Source organism: Lissotriton helveticus, assembly GCF_964261635.1.
Source record: "Lissotriton helveticus chromosome 1_1 unlocalized genomic scaffold, aLisHel1.1 SUPER_1_unloc_10, whole genome shotgun sequence".
Lineage (NCBI taxonomy): Eukaryota > Metazoa > Chordata > Amphibia > Caudata > Salamandridae > Lissotriton > Lissotriton helveticus.
The window spans coordinates 1,674,521-1,697,874 of NW_027611649.1; the positions used below are offsets into that span (position 1 = coordinate 1,674,521).

The window sequence follows — 23,354 nt, forward strand, 5'->3', positions numbered from 1 at the left end:
ATATCAGAGGGAGTGTGTCAGTGAAATTGTGCATAGAGAGGCTTCTTGCAGAAAGTCACTACAACAAAATGTGTGCAGGGGGAGTGCGTGTATGGGGGTCACCAGCTAGGAAGTCACCACAGCCGATTAGGAAGTCACTGCAAGAAAAGTGTGTGCAAAGGGGGTCACCAGCTAGGTAGCCACTAGCCACTGCAGGGAGAGTGCGTGCAGGGTGAGTGAGTGCATGGTGAATACCAGCTAGGAAGTCACCGCAAGGAAAGTGTGTGCAAGGTAAGTGCGTGCATGGGGGTCACTGGCTAGGAAGTTATTGCGACAAAAGTGTGTGCAGGGTGAAGGCATGCATGGGGGTCACCAGCTAGGAAGTCGCTTTAAGGAAAGTGTGTGCTGAATGAGTGCATGTATGGGGGGATTACTGGCTTGAAAGTTATGTGGCCTACACTGTCATCCACTCGAAAGGGTGTTCTGTTCTGTATTATTATATGTGTGGTATACGAGGCTCCGAGTAGGATTGCATGCCATGAGTCAGCAGGGGGCAGTTATTCCGCAGCTGTTTACTCCTGCCGCTCATGAGTATTCTAAGGTATGGGTAATCCACACGCACAGGGGTGTAATCACTCAGAAAAACACAGCAGGCCGTACACGATGAATACCACTTTAATTTGACAAGTCCCAAAGACAGCTCTGTGATCAACAACAGAGAATGGTGCATGTGTGCGTGCTTACGTGCGTGTGTGGGGATTGCCCTAGAGTAAAATGTCAAAGTCTTTGTTCCCTCACAGATTTTCTGTAATTTTCGCCAAACTGCGCTTAAGTGGACAATACTGCGTCCATCACCACCATGTCCACCACATTCACCACCACCACATCCACCACCTCCACCACAATCACTACGTCCACAACCCCCACCATGTCCATCACCACCACATCCATCACCACGTCCACCCCCACCATGTCTACCACCACCACGTCCACCACCACCACCCTCCACCTCCACCACCACCATGTCCACCACCACCACACCCACCACCACTACCACCACCACCACGTCCACCATCACCATGTCCAACACGTCCACCACCATCACCATGTCCACCATCACCATGTCCACCAACACCACGTCCACCATGTCCACCACCAATACCACCACATCCACCACCACATCCACCACCACCATGTCCACCACATCCACCACGTCACCACCACCACGTCCACCACCACTACGTCCACCACCATCATGTCCACCACCACTACGTCCACCACTATGTCCACCACCACCAAGTCCACCACCACACCCACCTCCACCAGCACCACGTCCGCCATCACCACACCCACCACCACCACGTCCACCACCACTACCACCACCATCACATCCACCACCACCATCACCACATCTACCACCACCATGTCCACCACCACGTCCATCACCACCACGTCCATCACCACTATGTCCAAAACCACCATGTCCACGTCCACCACCACACCCACCACCACCACGTCCACCACATCCACCACCACCACCACATCCACCACCACTACGTCTACCACCATGTTCACCACCACCACGTCCACCACCACCACATCCACCTCCACCACGTTCACCACCACCACCACCACATCCACCACCACTACGTCCACCACCACTACGTCCACCACCACCATGTCCACCACATCTACCACCACCACCACGGCCACCACCACTACATCCATGTCCTCAACCACCACATCCACCACTACCATGTCCACCACCAACACCACCACATCCACCACCACCATGTCCAACACCACGTCCACCACCACCACGTCCACCACCACTATGTCCACCACCATCATGTCCACCACCATGTCCACCACCACCACCACCACGTCCACCACCACACCAACTTCCACCACCACCACATCCACCATCACCACACCCACCACCACCACATCAACCACCACATCCATCACCATTACATCCATGTCCTCCACCACCACATCCACCACTACCATGTCCACCACCAACACCACCACATCCACCACCGAAACCACCACCACATCCACCACTACGTCCACCACCATGTCCACCACCACCACGTCCGCCACCACACCAACCTCCATCACCACCACGTCCACCATCACCATACCCACCACCACCACGTCCAGCACCACTACCACCACCACCACATCCACCACCACCACATCCATCACCACCACGTCCATCACCACCATGTCCAAAACCACCATGTCCATGTCCACCACCACCACACCCACCACCACCACGTCCACCACCACCACATCCACCACCACTACGTCCACCACCACCACATCCACCACCACCATGTCTACCACGTACACCACATCTACCACCATCACCACGTCCACCACCACCACATCCATGTCCTCCACCACCACATCCACCTCTACCACGTCCACCACCACCACCACATCCACCACCACATCCACCACCACCTCCACCACGTCCACCACCACCACCTCCACCACCATCATGTCCACCACCACTACGTCCACCACCACGTCCACCACCACACCCACCTCCACCATCACCACACCTACCACCACCACATCCCCACCACCATCACCACATCCACCACCCCGTCCACCACCACCATGTCCACCACCACCACGTCCATCACCACCACCACCAAAATGTCCACCACCACCTCGTACACCACCACCTCGTACACCATCTTCTCGTGTAAGAGAGGAGGAGATTTTGACGGGGAGAGTATCCGGGATTGCCTTGGGGCTGTTTTCCAATGGTTCCAACTGAACAGCCTCAAGTGCAATTCCGATAAGTCCGAGGTACTCTTCTTTGGGTGTGATACAGAGCCAGACTGGCAGGCTTGGTGGCCCATTAATATGTTCCCTCCGTCTTGTTCTTCCAAAATTGCTAAGAACTTGGGGGTCAAGATGGATAAGGGGCTAACTCTGAAATCCCAGATCCTCGGGGTGTCGGGCTCCTGCTTTGGCCTCCTCAGGATGCTGCGGAGGTTCCTTCCCCTGTTGTCTGAGGAGCACAGGAAGCTGACGGTGCAGGCTCTAATCGGGTCCAGGTTAGATTACGCGAACATTCTTTACCTGGGCCTGCCAGAGTATCTGCTGCAGCGGCTCCAAGTGGTGCAGAACGCTGCCGCGAGAGCTATCTTTGGTTTAAATAGACGGGCCAGTGCAGCGGGTCTGTTGAAGACCTTGCACTGGCTTCCAATCCGGAAACGGATTGCCTTTAACCCCTTCGACGCTCATGACGAGCCCAGCTCGTCATGTAAAGTGCGGTTTTAAAAAACTCAGCACAGGAGCAGAATTCCGCTAGCGCGCATGCGGTTAAGGCTTTGACTCTGGCCTATAAGGCCCTCCATGCGGTGGGAGCAAAGTATCTCCAAAAGAGACTGGCCTTTTATCATCCGACTCGCTCTTTGAGGTCGGAATCCCTGCTCCTGGCGGCTGTCCCGCGAGTGAAGAGAGCTCGCCTGGGAGGCCGCTCTTTTGGACTACTAGCGCCACAGTTGTGGAACTCTCTGCCGTTCACTCTGCGGGGAGCCACCAGCCTACTTGCCTTTAGAAAAGGCCTTAAAATCTGGCTGTTTACCCAGTAGCCCGCTTTTTGTGTGCCCGCTCGGCCTTCTGTCCTTTTTCCTTTTTAACTGTGTTATGTTATTATGATGCAGCCCTCCTTACTAAAAGCGCCGGGACACTCTTTTTGAGTAGCCGTGCGCTATACAAAAGATAAAATAACATAACATAACATAACACCACCACGTTCACCACCACCATGTCCACCACCACCAGCACAACACCCACTTCCACCACCACCAAGTCCACCAGCACCACACCCACCACCACCACGTCCACCACCACTACCACCACCACATCCACCACCACGTCCACCACCATCACTACCACCACCTCCACTACCACCAGCACGTCCACCACTACCACATCCACCACCACAACGTCCACTACTACCACATCCACCACCACCACGTCCACCACCATCACGTCCACCACCACGTCCACCACTACCACGTCCACCATGTCCACCACCACCACCACGCCCACCATCACTACGTCCACCACCACCACCACTCCACCACCACCACATCTGCCACCACCATGTCCACCACATCCACCACCAAGTCCACCACAATGTCCACCACCATAACATCCACCACCACCACATCCACCACCACGTCCACAACCACCACATCCACCACCACGTCCACAACTACCACCACCTCATCCACCACCACCACCACCACGTCCACAACCACCACCTCCACCACCACCTCCACCACCACCACCACCACCATGTCCACCACCACCACCACGTTCACAACAAGGCCACCACCAAGTCTACCACCACCACGTCCACCACCAACACATCCACCACCATGTCCACCACCACGTCTACCATCACGTCCACAACCACATCTACCACCACCGCGTCCACCACCACTGTGTCCAACACCACCGCGTCCATCACCACCTCGTCAATTACCACCACGTCCACCACCACCACGTCTACCACCACCATGTCCACCACAATATCCACCACCACCCCCACCACCAGCATATCCACCACCACGTCCACCACCACCAAGTCTACCACCACCACCATGTCCACCACCACCACCACCACGTCCACCACCACCACCAAGTCCACCACCACCACCATGTCCACCACCTTAATTTCCTATGCAATGAATAACGTTAACAGATTTTTCAGTGGCGCATCTGCAGAAAAGTCCTCTTCGTGTTGGAAATTAAGAGAAACTTAACCCCTCACCCAAACAATACATTTACGAATAAAAATGGACTGAATGAGAACCGTGGCCTGCGGCCTTGGTGCTACAGTAATATTACACCTGGCGGCCAAGAAACCAAGCGCGTAGGAGCCCTGAGAGCACGGCCGCCGCGCCGCAGATGCACGCAACGCGGCGGCCATCTGTGGGTTCTGCCCCGGTAGCTCGCGTGGTTTAATGTAACAGGCCATTGGCTTTGAATAGATCCCACGGGCTTCCCTGGGGCGGGATACACTTACAGGGGCAGATTTAATCTTCCATGAAAAATCTGTGGGATGCCAGTGGAGCATGGGACAAAGAGGCGCGAGTGGGTTATAGCCGCTGCCAAAAGGACCACTGGACATAACTTCTCCAAACAGTATATGTCCATCTTCACCATTGACCTAGTAATGCACACCAGAACCTCAAGGACAACTGTGGCAATCAAACCACACACACAGGTATCTAGGTAATCCATAGGATTGCTTCTGTTGTGGGGTGGGAAGGGGGAATTCCATAAATCTAATGCCATTTGAATTAATTAAATTGGGGACTTTACTATAAGGACAATAGTACTTCAAGGAAGAAAGCGGCCACTGAGGCATTTATGCCACACATATGTTTATTTGTTGACAGGAAAATACACTATGCAAAATGTTTCAGTAACTGACAGCTGTTGGTTAAACCTGGGCAGAATCATTCAAATTCAAACTTTGTTGACAACGAATTAGAAATGTATGGTTGTGTGTACAGCACCCTAGGCCATAAGGGCCCACACAAAAGCTTCAAATTTAAGTTTTCTAATGTTACTAAAAAGACCATGAGACTGAAGATAACAAGCATTTGCAATGCAACAGGTAGCGCATTTACACGAGTTTAAGCTATTAGGATTGTAAATGACAAAACATTTTATATATGTTTTGAAACCCAAAACATAAATAAAAGGCATTGTCATTTACAATGCCAATAGCTCAAACTTGCGTAAATGTGAGACCAATTGCATTGCAAATGCTTGTTCCAGTTTGTTGTGTGTCCAAACACCCATTTGGTAGCAAGTAGTAGGTATACCCCAACTGCCTGGTTTTTAGTAAACATCAAATGAATCGCTAGTGGGCTGCCAACTATCAGGTTCGCACTGAGATAGAGAATATTTACGGGCACCAAAATAAAAATGCTCACCATTAGTGAATAGCTGAAGAAGTGGCATCTATAAGCTAACTGTAATGCACAGCTATCATGCAAAAGGAAATTAATAATAGACTACTGCATAGAATATCTGTGCAATGCAGTAAAAAAAAGTACATAGATATGCAAGTCAGATTCAGAGAGGACTATATTCATTCTGTGCATAAACAAAAGGAATCCTACCAGGAGAGAAGTGCGGCCCATATAGGGTATGGGAGCACTCAGTGTTTGGTAAAATACCCCTCACACACCAAAAGGCCCCTTGGTGTCATGCTTCATCATCGGGGTCTTCGCACCCCTCTAACGGAATGCGGCGTGCTGCGACCTACGACTACGCGGGAGCACTGGTAAATGACTATGTGTGGTGTGTGTGGTGCAAGTGATAGGGATGATAATGTGAGTGGTGGCAGGTAGTGAAGAGTTAAAAAGTACCTGGCTCGTAGGTGAAATTTTTTTTTTATTCAAGACCTCGGGCTGGCACTGTTAAAAGAAGTGAAGTGCGAGGTAAAGTCTGTCGTGATTATGAACAGTACCTCATGTGTGCGTCGACATGTTTCGGAGCTTGCGCTCCTTCTTCAGGACGGGAGCACAACTTCCCCACCTTACTCACGTATTACTAGTTCGTAACTCAAAAATATTGGTTAGTTAACAAAAAGTGACAAATTATTTTAAGTGATAAAAAGGCTACAATGTGCCTACAGCGGATTTTTGGCTCAGGATACATGCAGTTGCATGACTTAATAGATAAAAGTTGCTTGCTTCATGAGCTCATACAAGCGTCTGGGGGTTGATTGCTATTTTGTGCAATAAGCTGGGGACGAATTATCCACTGTCTGACCCCACACGTAAAAGTTAATGTTAACATGTTCCCCCACGTTTCATTAAAACTCCCCCACATTGTTGTACCAAAATACATTTAAGCTTTCTTTATTCATGTACATGAGGGTATACGCTGCTCATGTGTGTGCTTATATTACGTGAATCACGGTTCATTACCATTACAGAGAGGCATAATAGATTTGCTATGTCCCTCTCTGTGACATTACTGCACACTGCCTATTCTAATTTGCAAACCCTGCCCCTCTAAAACCTATTTTTTGTTTTGTTTAGGGCTCGTGCCCCCTGTGCTTTTCATGTTTGTACTTGCGGTTTGCTGTTTTCAGTATCTGTATGGACTTAAATATACAAAAGTGATGTTATTACAATCCTTAAAATAGCAAATGTGTCACAAATTGTGGCTTTCGTAAGGACGGAGGGACAGGAGACTGATTAGTTAAGTGGTGAATAAATACACCAGCCTCGTCACACTCACACTTCCTTGAAGACTTGACAAGCCTGTCTGCTCAACTGCGACCCCTTTTTGAAGAACATGGAAATACACATGTAGCTGGGGTGGTCGCCGGGAGGATCTAGATCAGTGATACCCAAAGTACGGCCCAGGGGCCGCATAAAGCCCTTCAGGTCTTTACTTGCAGACCCCTGGGCAGCAGCAGCACTGGCCTGCTGTTTACTCGAGTCAGAACTAACATGAACAAGAAACGTACATATACAGCAAACACTTATTTTAAAGGTTAATTGCAGTTAGGAAAATGAAGTAACAAGGCCTTTATCTTTAGGAACACCTTCATTCTTAAAGGCAGCCACTAGATATACATGCTTTGTTTCCCTACCCCGACTTTACACCCCCCGCTGGCATCAGGGCGGCCCTCGGTCACACCATAGGCCAAACTTTGCGGCCCCCGGGAAAATGTTTGTGAGTACCCATGACCTAGATCAAGAAAAGGCGGAAGTAGTTAGACACGAGGACGGAACAGAAGCTTGCATCTCTAAAAGCCACAAACAGGAACCAATGAAAACAAGCATCGGCATAGCCAATAGGTCTCGCCTTTGGGACCTTATAAGTGTTTAGCCGTGCAACAGTTGATGTTGTTGCACCAAGGATATTGTGCTGGATAACTAAACTCTTATAAGGTCCCAGAGGCGAGACCTACTGGCGATGCCAATGCTTGTTTACCTGATGGGCATTGGCTGACCGCTGCCTGGTTACTGAGGCCCTAGTGAGGTGGAGACATATTTGGGGGAGTTTTATCCTCATCAGATGAAGCTGTGCAGGCCCAGCCCAGGTGCAATGAGGCGCAGTCGGTGCTGCCTGGGAGTGTGTTCTTTCACTTTCGATTGGCGGGGCGGCCCCCCTTCACTCTCCCAGGTGCAATGAGGCGCAGTCGGTGCTGTCTGGGAGTGTGTTCTTTCACTTTCGATTCACGGGGCTGCCCCCCTTCACTCTGGTGAAAGCCACAAACGGGATTCAAGTCGATCTTCTCATCACAGACTTTTCAGGTGAAACAAATGTCACCGTTTGCTGAGGCCTTGAAAAGAGCAACCCAACTCCACCACTGAGGGCCAATGAACATTGATACAAAATAATCATCGATCGATGCAACAACAACAACAGATGAACCCCGGAGAGCAGGCTCGAGACCCTCCAGCAGCAGACACTCTTTGTACCTTATGGCCTCACCTGGGGTTCAATGTGGTGCTCTGGTCCCTCCTGGGGTCGGGCCTCACCTGGGCTCCCTGCTGTGGGTCCTGGGCTCCCTACTGTGGGTCGTGTTGAGCTTTGTAAGGTCTTTGTGTAACGCCCGGCCTGAACTATGAGCGCGGGGAGACAAGGCTGTTCGTTGACAACTGCGCATGCGCTGGGGACAGACACTGCAAAGAGGCCATGGATTAACTGCGCATGCGCTGGAGATAGACACTGCTTTCTATAGCGTGGATTAAAGAGGCCTTGGATTAACTGCGCGTGCGCCGAGGACAGACGCCGCTGTTGGGGCAATCCAACTCCAGAAGTCGTTGCAAGAGAGACTCACAGCACGGAGCGCAGCACGGGCCCCGACAGCACGGAGCGCAGGGAAGGGCCACACCTCTGAGCCAGCACCGGTGGGACGGGGTCCGAGCAGGGACACAAAGAAGCACAACAATGACGGTGTCCGCGCGGGGACACAACGAGTGAGAAGCAACAGCTGCCTTCCGCCGAGGGGCACGAGGCGCCTCGCGCCACAGCACAGGGTGAGAGGTATGTCAGGGCAGAGCTTCTCTTTGGAGCTGGTGTGTCTTTGCTCTGCGCATGCGCACTGAGGCTGGGCGTCCCCTGTCTAGGACAGGTCATAGGCTGCGCTCCGTGCAAGGTCCTCACTCGGTGATGGGAAGTAGGGTCTTCGCCCCGCACGTGCGCAGCTGTGACGCGCGGTCCTGCGCGTGCGCTGCCGCGAGACGCCATGTTTTGTTCTCGCGCGCGATGGTGGCTCGTGCAGCGGCGTGAGCGCGCGCGTCACTCTTGGGGGAATAACACACCGGGCCCCACTCCTCACAGGCGGCCGGTGCCCCCGGGGAGCCCCCGCAGCCCCCACTGACTGGAGCACGAGCAGAGGGGAGGGAGGCCTCTGACCCCGCGGGTCCACACGTTTAATGACGAGCAGGAGGGACTGGGATCTGAGGGTTTCTGTTTTATGAGACAGAATATCTGCTATTTAGGGTACAAAGCTGCTCGGTTTTGCTTTTATATTTATTTATATATTTATACCTAATAGTCAACCTTGTTAAGAAATCCTCAGGGTATTTTATCTCGAAGGCTAAGAAACAATGACTGTTAGAAAGAACAAAGATACCTAGCTCTCGAATTATCCAGGGGTCAGGACAGAGATGGACACTTGTACACTTTATGTTTAATTATTGCTCTTCTGCATTTTCTATATTAAGAGAAAAGCTCAGCCTTTCCTGTTCACATAGATCACTAGAGGTGACAAGATATATTTGCCACATAAAGCGCCTGAGCCTCGCGCCAGTGATCCTAATGCTGAAGGCCTTGGTGAATGTGGAAACTACACACACAAAGGATAGACAAGAAGATAACTATGGAGATAACCACACAGTACTTAATTTTCTTAATATTTGTATCTAAGAGTCCATACACATTACCTGTATACGTTTGACTATCGGTCCACAGGTGATTATCAATATATTCTCCGAAATATATATTGACCGAAAAGCATGGTTTACTCAATATTGATATCTAGGAGCCTATACTCTTTACCTGTGTCCGCTTAAAAATCAGTCCCTTATCGGAGATGCTGCTACCTGTATACGCTTGACAGTCAGTCCACAGGTGATGACCTTTTATCGATATATTCTCTGTCTGCAGTACACTGCACATTACAAAGATAAATCAAGGGGTAACTATGTGGTTGACCGAAAAGCATGGTGTACTCAATATTGATATCTAGGAGCTTTACCTGTGTCCGCTTAAAAATCAGTCCCTTATCGGAGATGCTTCTACAGTAGATGGATGGCTGTTGTCCCTTGTTATGATATCATGGACCACTACAATATAAACAAAATGTGAGACCACTCTTTGCGCATCCTCAGCCTCCACCTTATTGATACAAAGTGACCCACTGATCTGTGACTACCCAAAGATATCACACTGTAGTCGATGGTAATAAACTATGTGTTTGTGTTTCTTAGTTTGGCCTGAGTATATCATACAGCCATTACCAATATCGAGAAAACAATCGAAGTGTCCCTATCAAAGCTGAACTAGAGGGAAAAAGGAACTTGAATATCCCTCGTAACCAAGAGAGCCTCTATATCTATATGTTATTTTGCGGCTTAATTAGATTCAACCCTTGGACCAATATTGCTTAGAGGACATACTAGAAATTAGTATAGGCAATTGTTAATGCCCGAAATGCTACGGTTTGGCCCGAGTGGCCAAGGGACCAATGTGGGTGAGAAAAGACTGAATACAGTCTTTACCAAACACAAAGGTTACCGGCTGCCAGTCTAAACATGTTTAAATTGTCGCTTGGATATTGTATCTTCGAACGTTAACTCTCATTACGGTAAAATCATACCATTGAAATAAAACAGGTCTCCCTATCGTGATGCCGAGTTTTAAACTTACCCGCGCAAGCGACGTCTACACGTGTCTCCAACCTGATATGCCGCATGTTATGGATTGGCCCGAGTGTGCAAGGGACCAATGTGGGTCAGAAAAGACCGTATACAGTCTTTGTAAAAAACACAAAAGCTGCCGGCTGCCAACCTAGATATATTTATATGGTCGTTTAAATATGGTATCTACGGACGTTAAGGGCAAGGGTATGACAACACCCTCCCTACCGACAGAGTAGAAGGGGCCCTTGGGTCCCAGCCCTGAAAGTGGCACCGTAGCAAATGTATACATTTGGGATGGTGCCTGCTGCGTTAAATGTATGCATGTGGGATTGTGTCTGCTGGGTCGAATGCATGCATGTGGGATGGTGTCTGCTGTGTTAAATGTATGCATGTGTCAAATGTATGCATGTGGGATGGTGTCTGCTGTGTTAAATGTGTGCATGTGGGATGGTGTCTGCTGTGTCAAATGTATGCATGTGGGATGGTGTCTGCTGTGTCAAATGTACACATGTGGGATGGTGTCTGCTGTGTCAAATGTATACATGTGGGATGGTGTCTGCTGTGTCAAATGTATGCATGTGGGATGGTGTCTGCTGTGTCAAATGTATGCATGTGGGATGGTGTCTGCTGCGTTAAATGTATGCATGTGGGATGGTGTCTGCTGTGTCAAATGTATACATGTGGGATGGTGTCTGCTGTGTCAAATGTATACATGTGGGATGGTGTCTGCTGTGTCAAATGTATACATGTGGGATGGTGTCTGCTGCGTTAAATGTATGCATGTGGGATGGTGTCTGCTGCGTTAAATGTATGCATGTGGGATGGTGTCTGCTGCGTTAAATGTATGCATGTGGGATGGTGTCTGCTGTGTCAAATGTATACATGTGGGATGGTGTCTGCTGTGTCAAATGTATGCATGTGGGATGGTGTCTGCTGCGTTAAATGTATGCATGTGGGATGGTGTCTGCTGCGTTAAATGTATGCATGTGGGATGGTGTCTGCTGTGTTAAATGTATGCATGCGGGATGGTGTCTGCTGTGTTAAATGTATGCATGTGGGATGGTGTCTGCTAGGTCGAATGTATGCATGTGGGATTGTGTCTGCTGGGTCGAATGCATGCATGTGGGATGGTGTCTGCTGTGTTAAATGAATCCATGTGGGATGGTGTCTGCTAGGTCGAATGTATGCATGTGGGATGGTGTCTGCTGGGTCGAATGCATGCATGTGGGATGGTGTCTGCTGTGTTAAATGAATGCATGTGGGATGGTGTCTGCTGCGTTAAATGTATGCATGTGGGATGGTGTCTGCTGTGTCAAATGTATACATGTGGGATGGTGTCTGCTGTGTCAAATGTATGCATGTGGGATGGTGTCTGCTGTGTCAAATGTATGCATGTGGGATGGTGTCTGCTGTGTCAAATGTAAGCATGTGGGATTGTGTCTGCTGTGTCAAATGTATACATTTGGGATGGTGCCTGCTGCGTTAAATGTATGCATGTGGGATTGTGTCTGCTGGGTCGAATGCATGCATGTGGGATGGTGTCTGCTGTGTTAAATGTATGCATGTGGGATGGTGTCTGCTGTGTCAAATGTATGCATGTATCAAATGTATGCATGTGGGATGGTGTCTGCTGTGTCAAATGTATGCATGTGGGATGGTGTCTGCTGTGTCAAATGTATGCATGTGGGATGGTGTCTGCTGCGTTAAATGTATGCATGTGGGATGGTGTCTGCTGCGTTAAATGTATGCATGTGGGATGGTGTCTGCTGTGTCAAATGTATACATGTGGGATGGTGTCTGCTGTGTCAAATGTATGCATGTGGGATGGTGTCTGCTGTGTCAAATGTATGCATGTGGGATGGTGTCTGCTGCGTTAAATGTATGCATGTGGGATGGTGTCTGCTGCGTTAAATGTATGCATGTGGGATGGTGTCTGCTGTGTCAAATGTATACATGTGGGATGGTGTCTGCTGTGTCAAATGTATGCATGTGGGATGGTGTCTGCTGCGTTAAATGTATGCATGTGGGATGGTGTCTGCTGCGTTAAATGTATGCATGTGGGATGGTGTCTGCTGTGTTAAATGTATGCATGCGGGATGGTGTCTGCTGTGTCAAATGTATACATGTGGGATGGTGTCTGCTGTGTCAAATGTATGCATTGGGATGGTGTCTGCTGTGTTAAATGTATGCATGTGAGATGGTGTCTGCTAGGTCGAATGTATGCATGTGGGATTGTGTCTGCTGGGTCGAATGCATGCATGTGGGATGGTGTCTGCTGTGTTAAATGAATGCATGTGGGATGGTGTCTGCTGCGTTAAATGTATGCATGTGGGATGGTGTCTGCTGTGTCAAATGTATACATGTGGGATGGTGTCTGCTGTGTCAAATGTATGCATGTGGGATGGTGTCTGCTGTGTCAAATGTATACATGTGGGATGGTGTCTGCTGCGTTAAATGTATGCATGTGGGATGGTGTCTGCTGCGTTAAATGTATGCATGTGGGATGGTGTCTGCTGTGTCAAATGTATACATGTGGGATGGTGTCTGCTGCGTTAAATGTATGCATGTGGGATGGTGTCTGCTGTGTTAAATGTATGCATGTGGGATGGTGTCTGCTGTGTTAAATGTATGCATGCGGGATGGTGTCTGCTGTGTTAAATGTATGCATGTGGGATGGTGTCTGCTGTGTCAAATGTATGCATGTGGGATGGTGTCTGCTGGGTCGAATGCATGCATGTGGGATGGTGTCTGCTGTGTTAAATGAATGCATGTGGGATGGTGTCTGCTGTGTTAAATGTATACATGTGGGATGGTGTCTGCTGTGTTAAATGTATGCATGTGGGATGGTGTCTGCTGTGTCAAATGTATGCATGTGGGATGGTGTCTGCTGTGTCAAATGTATGCATGTGGGATGGTGTCTGCTGCGTTAAATGTATGCATGTGGGATGGTGTCTGCTGTGTCAAATGTAAGCATGTGGGATTGTGTGGGATGGTGTCTGCTGTGTTAAATGTATGCATGTGGGATGGTGTCTGCTGTGTCAAATGTATGCATGTGGGATGGTGTCTGCTGCGTTAAATGTATGCATGTGGAATGGTGTCTGCTGTGTCAAATGTATGCATGTGGGATGTTGTCTGCTGTGTTAAATGTATGCATGTGGGATGGTGTCTGCTGTGTTAAATGTATGCATGTGGGATGGTGTCTGCTGTGTCAAATGTATGCATGTGGGATTGTGTCTGCTGTGTTAAATGTATGCATGTGGGATGGTGTCTGCTGTGTTAAATGTATGCATGTGGGATGGTGTCTGCTGTGTCAAATGTATGCATGTGGGATGGTGTCTGCTGTGTCAAATGTAAGCATGTGGGATTGTGTCTGCTGTGTCAAATGTATGCATGTGGGATGTTGTCTGCTGTGTCAAATGTATGCATGTGGAATGGTGTCTGCTGTGTCAAATGTATGCATGTGGCATGGTGTCTGCTGTGTCAAATGTATGCATGTGGCATGGTGTCTGCTGTGTTAAATGTATGCATGTGGGATGGTGTCTGCTGTGTTAAATGTATGCATGTGGGATGGTGTCTGCTGTGTCAAATGTATGCATGTGGGATTGTGTCTGCTGTGTTAAATGTATGCATGTGGGATGGTGTCTGCTGTGTCAAATGTATGCATGTGGGATGGTGTCTGCTGTGTCAAATGTATGCATGTGGGATGGTGTCTGCTGTGTCAAATGTATGCATGTGGGATGGTGTCTGCTGTGTTAAATGTATGCATGTGGGATGGTGTCTGCTGCGTTAAATGTATGCATGTGGGATGGTGTCTGCTGGGTCGAATGCATGCATGTTGGATGGTGTCTGCTGTGTTAAATGAATGCATGTGGGATGGTGTCTGCTGTGTCAAATGTATGCATGTGGGATGGTGTCTGCTGTGTCAAATGTATGCATGTGGGATGGTGTCTGCTGCGTTAAATGTATGCATGTGGGATGGTGTCTGCTGTGTCAAATGTAAGCATGTGGGATTGTGTCTGCTGTGTCAAATGTAAGCATGTGGGATTGTGTCTGCTGTGTCAAATGTATGCATGTGGGATGTTGTCTGCTGTGTTAAATGTATGCATGTGGAATGGTGTCTGCTGCGTTAAATGTATGCATGTGGGATGGTGTCTGCTGTGTCAAATGTAAGCATGTGGGATTGTGTCTGCTGTGTCAAATGTATACATTTGGGATGGTGCCTGCTGCGTTAAATGTATGCATGTGGGATTGTGTCTGTTGGGTCGAATGCATGCATGTGGGATGGTGTCTGCTGTGTTAAATGTATGCATGTGGGATGGTGTCTGCTGTGTCAAATGTATGCATGTATCAAATGTATGCATGTGGGATGGTGTCTGCTGTGTCAAATGTATGCATGTGGGATGGTGTCTGCTGTGTCAAATGTATGCATGTGGGATGGTGTCTGCTGCGTTAAATGTATGCATGTGGGATGGTGTCTGCTGCGTTAAATGTATGCATGTGGGATGGTGTCTGCTGTGTCAAATGTATACATGTGGGATGGTGTCTGCTGTGTCAAATGTATGCATGTGGGATGGTGTCTGCTGTGTCAAATGTATGCATGTGGGATGGTGTCTGCTGCGTTAAATGTATGCATGTGGGATGGTGTCTGCTGCGTTAAATGTATGCATGTGGGATGGTGTCTGCTGTGTCAAATGTATACATGTGGGATGGTGTCTGCTGTGTCAAATGTATGCATGTGGGATGGTGTCTGCTGCGTTAAATGTATGCATGTGGGATGGTGTCTGCTGCGTTAAATGTATGCATGTGGGATGGTGTCTGCTGTGTTAAATGTATGCATGCGGGATGGTGTCTGCTGTGTCAAATGTATACATGTGGGATGGTGTCTGCTGTGTCAAATGTATGCATTGGGATGGTGTCTGCTGTGTTAAATGTATGCATGTGAGATGGTGTCTGCTGTGTTAAATGTATGCATGTGAGATGGTGTCTGCTAGGTCGAATGTATGCATGTGGGATTGTGTCTGCTGGGTCAAATGCATGCATGTGGGATGGTGTCTGCTGTGTTAAATGAATGCATGTGGGATGGTGTCTGCTGCGTTAAATGTATGCATGTGGGATGGTGTCTGCTGTGTCAAATGTATACATGTGGGATGGTGTCTGCTGTGTCAAATGTATGCATGTGGGATGGTGTCTGCTGTGTCAAATGTATACATGTGGGATGGTGTCTGCTGCGTTAAATGTATGCATGTGGGATGGTGTCTGCTGCGTTAAATGTATGCATGTGGGATGGTGTCTGCTGTGTCAAATGTATACATGTGGGATGGTGTCTGCTGCGTTAAATGTATGCATGTGGGATGGTGTCTGCTGTGTTAAATGTATGCATGTGGGATGGTGTCTGCTGTGTTAAATGTATGCATGCGGGATGGTGTCTGCTGTGTTAAATGTATGCATGTGGGATGGTGTCTGCTGTGTCAAATGTATGCATGTGGGATGGTGTCTGCTGGGTCGAATGCATGCATGTGGGATGGTGTCTGCTGTGTTAAATGAATGCATGTGGGATGGTGTCTGCTGTGTTAAATGTATGCATGTGGGATGGTGTCTGCTGTGTCAAATGTATACATGTGGGATGGTGTCTGCTGCGTTAAATGTATGCATGTGGGATGGTGTCTGCTGTGTTAAATGTATGCATGTGGGATGGTGTCTGCTGTGTTAAATGTATGCATGCGGGATGGTGTCTGCTGTGTTAAATGTATGCATGTGGGATGGTGTCTGCTGTGTCAAATGTATGCATGTGGGATGGTGTCTGCTGGGTCGAATGCATGCATGCATGTGGGATGGTGTCTGCTGTGTTAAATGAATGCATGTGGGATGGTGTCTGCTGTGTTAAATGTATGCATGTGGGATGGTGTCTGCTGTGTCAAATGTATGCATGTGGGATGGTGTCTGCTGTGTCAAATGTATGCATGTGGGATGGTGTCTGCTGTGTCAAATGTATGCATTGGGATGGTGTCTGCTGTCTTAAATGTATGCATGTGGGATGGTGTCTGCTGTGTCAAATGTATGCATGTGGGATGGTGTCTGCTGTGTTAAATGTATGCATGTGGGATGGTGTCTGCTGTGTTAAATGTATGCATGTGGGATGGTGTCTGCTGGGTCGAATGTATGCATGTCGGATGGCGTCTGCTGTGTTAAATGTTCAGCATGTTCTTTAGTCAGTCCTCGAACAGAAATGAAAAACAAAGTTAGTTTGTCATTCAGTTTGGCCGGTCTCGGAGAGGCCTGATTTATGGTATAACCTCCAAATTGCACTTGCTATGCTATGAACTTTGTTTTTAGGCTAGCATGCTGTCATGAATGATCAAATCAATTATATCTTCTGAGCAGCTGCAGTGCCTGCTTGCCTTATGTTACTGAGAACTGCAGTCACGCAGTCTGTCTCTGGGTAGTGCCCTTCCATTTCTGGTGCTTTGTAGTAGTTTTAAGATCTTTTTAGAGGTTCCCATTACTCAATTGAGTGTCATTTCTGATTTTTATAAGTTTTCCTCATGATTATGCTCATGATAAAGTGTCGCTCATACATGTTGAAATGTCACTCATAATTACAATGAAATTATGAAAATGTCACACATTGCAATCTGAAACCTTGGCAGCAATGTGTGTGATAGCTGTATTGGATGAACATGGACTTTGAGACTGTCCCCCTGGGATAAAAACGTTCTTCTGGGGTTACCTCTTTGCCCAGGGATGTGGGGTGGTTCAGTAAGCCTTGGTTGAGCTGGAGACCAGGTCACTTAGAAGCGGGTGATGGTACACATAGAGTGAAGCAAGAACCCATGTACATAGAATGTGTACACATGGAGTGACGCAAGAACCCATGGACATAGAATGTGTACACATGGACTGAAGCAAGAACCCATGTACATAGAATGTGTACACATGGAGTGAAGCAAGAGCCCATGGACATAGAATGTGTACACATGGAGTGAAGCAAGAACCCATGGACATAGAATGTGTAGTTTGTGTATAATTGACTGGACCCCTCCTGAGGCGGAAGCCAGGAGGTAGCCTGCTACATTTGTATAACCCTGCTGATTAATAGTGTGTGGTTCACGGAATATTAAAAGCGGTGATTAAAAAAAAAATTACATTTGCACATTCCCTCGCATTTATTATAATTTTTGCCTTGTTACTCCCTTTCTTACGCACTTTTGGCGGTCACAGCCGATCTTAGGGCTGAGTACCGAGTCCCGGGAGAATATTCCCGACAGCGGACATCTTGGGTGGGAGGCGGCAGCGTTGTCAGCGCTCTAGCCTTCAGTATTTAAGGAGCTCACCAAGAACAAACGAGAGATTCTGTTTGTGTATAATTGACTGGACCCCTCCTGAGGCGGAAGCCGGGAGGTAGCCTGCTACATTTGTATAACCCCGCTGAATAATAGTGTGTGGTTCACGGAATTTTAAAAGCGGCGATTGAAAAAAAAATTACATTTGCACATTCCCTCACATTTATTATAATTTTCCCTTGTTACTCCCTTTCTTACGCACTTTTGGCGGTCACAGCCGATCTTAGGGCTGAGTACCGAGTCCTGGGAGAATATTCCCGACAGCGGACATCTTGGGTGGGAGGCGGCAGCGTTGTCAGCGCTCTAGCCTTCAGTATTTAAGGAGACGGGCGCTCTCCGCGTAGCGGACGCGACTAGCGGACGCACCACATCAGCGCCGGAGTCACGCCAGAGTCCAGCCGATCTGCGCCCGTCCGCACCTCGGACGGGCCCAGGGCCATGGCTCAGTTACCTTCACTGTATGATGAACAGGATCAGGTAACATCTTATATAAATCTATGTGGAAGTAAATACAGGCTTACACCCATAAAATATAATTCTGAGCATTTGTGTGCTTTGAGACCTCCCCTGACTACTACCTGTAACACACTGCACTTAGGGAGGGGAAAGGCAGTATATCCAAATTGCAATTTCTCAATAACTCCTGTTGGGACAAAAGCTACTGAAAATAGAGATAGACTGAAAAAATATCCTGAGCCTAAAATAAAACCTTTTTTCTTTTCTTAGCTTGAATTGTCGTTCCCTACCTAAACATAAAGCTGAGATCTTCAACCTATTGATTGACGAAGAACCCGATGCCCTGTTTCTGACAGAAACATGGCTTCAGGAAAGCTCAGGGCCTGAAACCGCCGAAGCCCTCCCAGATCAATATGCTATTGTAAGACTAGATCGAAAAAATCAGTCTGGTGGAGGGATCGCTATTATATTTAAGAAAGCTTACAACTACGAGCTTATTAAACTATCTTGTCCAGACTGTGAAGCAGGCACTTTTAAACTTGCTCTTGCCCCGAATTACACATTATCCGGAGCACTTATATACCGTCCTCCAGGGACGGCGACACACTGGGTGACAAGCCTTCCTGATCTTATTGGTCCTTTGGTTATGAAAACTGCTAATTTTTCTATTATTGGGGACATAAACCTACACTTAGACAATTCAAACTGTCAAAAAGCTACAGATTTTATAGCGGACCTAGCGTCCCTCAACTTAACCCTGAGAAATACAGGGCCAACACATAGGGCAGGGCATTTTCTTGACCCGATCTTCTCAAATATTAAGGATATGTCCACCTCCCAAGCTCTACCTATTGATTGGTCAGATCATTATCTCATCAAATTTTCCTTTCAAATCAAACTGCCTAGTAAGGAAAACTTACCTGTGCACGATCAATTCATTAGAAATTGGAAGAAATTAGATATTATCGCCTTAAATACCTGCCTTGATACACGTACTCCTTGCACTAAGGCATCGGTTCAAAATCTGTCCGTGGCAGTTCAAAAGTGGCTCATGACAGCCATTGACACATGCCTACCAAAAACTAAATTGAAATGTAAAAACCATCGATCTCCAGCTCCATGGTTTAATGAAACACTGAAGCAAGAAAAAACTAGGTGCAAAAACTCTGAACGCATGTTGAGAAAGACCTATTCTCCTGAAGCTAAAAAAGAATATAAAATCAAATTAGCCAAATACCAAGCGCTCTGTAACAAAGCTAGAGCGGAATTTGTATGTACTACTATTACGGAGGCCCTAAATCAATCAAAAATACTCTTTAAAATGGTGAAAGAACTAGCCGGCTCAAAAACAGAACAAACCCCGCCAGATCTAAATAAGCTACAATGCGATCTATTGGCCTCGTTCTTTGTCAATAAAGTTGACAAAATTTACCAAGAAATTGAACTAGCTCAGAACATTGGCCACCCGGCCAACATGACCTCCCTTAAGGTATTTTCTACTGCACTGATTAATCAAGCTGATAAGCAGCTCCCCTATGCCCCGGCTAGTATAATTGAAAGTTGGCCCGTGCTTTGCACAGACACTGTCATTGAGCTACTTAGTACCATCAAATCAGGATCACCAAATGACCCATTATCATGCTCGGTACTAAAACAACTGAATAAGAAGTCGATGGACATAATCACAGACCTTTTAAATGGATCCTTACAGGAAGAATGTGTGCCAAACGGATGGAAACACGCTCTGATCCACCCGCTACTAAAGAAAACTGGTGCTGACCCTAATTTGCCCTCAAATTTTTGACCAATCTCCTTATTACCCATATTTGCTCAAATACTCGAAAAGCATATGCACCGTTCCCTCACAGAATTCATTACAACCCAAGATCTGCTGCCTCCTCAACAGTCAGGCTTTCGATCTGGTTTCTCTACGGAGACAACCTTACTTGGTGTCACAGAAAACATTCGCTCCATGTTGGACAGAGGTGAAACAGTGGCATTAGTATTATTAGACCTTAGTGCCGCATTCGATACGGTATCACATGCTGTATTAATGCGGACACTATACTTAATGGGTATCAGAGGAGCTGCCATCAATTGGATTAAATAATTTCTGGACAAACGCACTTTTCAAGTTTTCTCGTGCTCCGCTTGTTCAGACGTCCAGATGTTTAAACACGGAGTACCGCAGGGCTCCATATTAAGCCCTTTACTATTTAACCTATACATGAGTCCGCTTGCAAAGGTAGCGGAAGAGGCGGGACTACAAATGTTTTCCTACGCCGACGACTCACAACTGCTCTTCTCGCTTTCCTCTGCGAAAAATAACTGTCCATCTATTCTAAAACAAGGACTTGTGAAAATTGCAAGTTGGATGCATGAGAACTTCCTAAAATTAAACGGTGACAAGACCGAAGTAATGATCCTAGGTAAAGATAAAGCACTATGGGGCCCCCAACATTGGCCACAAGAAATGGGCCTCCTTCCGGTTCCGGTAATGCAGGCCCGTAACCTTGGTATCATTGTGGACGACTCCCTTAATATGCACCAACAAGCAGTGAAGACATCTGCTACCTGCTTTGCAATTTTAAAAAGGCGCCTTGACACCTTCGGGTTTTAGTAGCGCAATACAAATTGCCCTCATTCATTCATTCATTCATTCATTTTAAAATGGCTTAAAAAGATCTGTTGGATGCTGCTGGAATCCACAAAGAAAACAGTAATCAATGCCTTGATCACATCTAGGCTTGATTACGGCAATGTATTATACTTAGGGGCAAAGAAGGAAACGGTTCGCAGACTGCAGACAGTCCAAAATGCGGCTGCTAGACTGTTATGCAAAATCCCTTATATGACATCGACCTCTAAGTACATTCGCGATTTACACTGGCTTAGAGTAGAAAATCGGATAAAATTTAAATCTCTCTGCTTCATGCATAAAATCTCCACTAAAACTGCCCCAAAATACTTGCAAAGCCTGGTGCATCCTTACCATCCTCCCCGAGCCTTACGGTCTGCCTCAGCTAGACATTTTGTAATTCCTAGAACCGAACTGTCAAGAATGGGTGGAAAATCGTTTGCATTTCTTGGACCCACACTGTGGAATGCCATGCCACTTTCTGTACGAAATGAGGCTTGTTACGTGAAGTTCAGGAAAGCCTTAAAGACCTGGCTGTTTAACATCTGAAACATGCCCAGCTAGGAACAAACCATGAATCAGTAGCGCCGGGAAACCCTTTGTTGGGTAGCTGTTGCGCGATACAAATGAAATAATAATAATAATAATACACATGGAGTGAAGCAAGAACCTATGGACATAGAATGTGTACACTTGGAGTGAAGCAAGAACCCATGGACATAGAATGTGTACACATGGAGTGAAGCAAGAACCTATGGACATAGAATGTGTACACATGGAGTGAAGCAAGAACCCATGGACATAGAATGTGTACACATGGAGTGAAGCAAGAACCTATGGACATAGAATGTGTACACTTGGAGTGAAGCAAGAACCCATGGACATAGAATGTGTACACATGGAGTGAAGCAAGAACCTATGGACATAGAATGTGTACACTTGGAGTGAAGCAAGAACCCATGGACATAGAATGTGTACACATGGAGTGAAGCAAGAACCCATGTACATAGAATGTGTACACTTGGAGTGAAGCAAGAACCCATGTACATAGAATGTGTACACATGGAGTGAAGCAAGAGCCCATGGACATAGAATGTGTACACATGGAGTGAAGCAAGAACCTATGGACATAGAATGTGTACACTTGGAGTGAAGCAAGAACCCATGGACATAGAATGTGTACACATGGAGTGAAGCAAGAACCTATGGACATAGAATGTGTACACTTGGAGTGAAGCAAGAACCCATGGACATAGAATGTGTACACATGGAGTGAAGCAAGAGCCATAGACATAGAATGTGTACACATGGAGTGAAGCAAGAACCCATGGACATAGAATGTGTAGCTCTGGCCAGTTAGGGTTTGACCAACCTGCAGCTTTGAGCTCTTTTTGTCAAGAGCCTCTGGAAGCTTTGGGTTCAATGCAGTGGACAAAACATGGGGGTGCGCTCGTTGCTAAAATGGAGCTAGTGAAATTTGAAAATTAGGCACCCACAGACCAAGTGGACTATTCCCTGTTGGTGAATGTCGCATGCCATGAAACATTACAGTGAACTGCATATACCATAATGCACTTGGGAGTTATGGGGGCTAACATTCTGGTAGTTTTATTAATTTGTGTTTTTCCGCTGGTGAAAGGCGAAGTGAACTTTCCTCTTCCGGGTCAGTGACGGCAGATTCATTCATTCATTCATTCAGCTGCATTGCTGTAGATGTATTTATACCCGTCGTAGCTGCTCTTAGGGAAGTGGTGTTCCGCTGCCTTCTTTTTAAAGTAATCTTATAAATAGTACCAATGTAATGACTTCGTCAGACGTGGGCTCATTTCTAGGATGGGTTTTGTGTCTCGTTGCAGGTTTTTCTGTGGGGGTTTCCACACTAATCCCGTGCGGCCCCCGGTGAGCAAAGGGCACCGCAAGGTCGTCTGCGGGGGGCCTGTGGATGATCCGAGCCCCTCAAAGCCGTTGGGCTTCAGGCGCAATAAACCTGCATTGCATGGCGAG

The 23,354-nt window shown here is 47.5% G+C and overlaps 2 protein-coding genes across 3 annotated transcripts in view; one reads left to right on the top strand and one right to left on the bottom strand.

Moving 5' to 3' along the window:
• LOC144805451 (uncharacterized) overlaps positions 1-8,658 on the bottom strand; it is a 54,013-nt gene extending 45,355 nt beyond the window's left edge. For both annotated transcript variants that reach the window (XR_013605519.1, XM_078672002.1), the window contains exon 1: positions 8,482-8,658. The gene's annotated coding sequence lies outside the window, so the exon portion shown is untranslated. The remainder of the gene's footprint in view (positions 1-8,481) is intronic.
• A 10-nt stretch (positions 8,659-8,668) lies between these two features.
• Positions 8,669-23,354, top strand: part of LOC144805440 (uncharacterized) — a 947,065-nt gene continuing 932,379 nt past the window's right edge. The window contains 1 exon segment of the mRNA XM_078671992.1: positions 8,669-9,036. The gene's annotated coding sequence lies outside the window, so the exon portion shown is untranslated.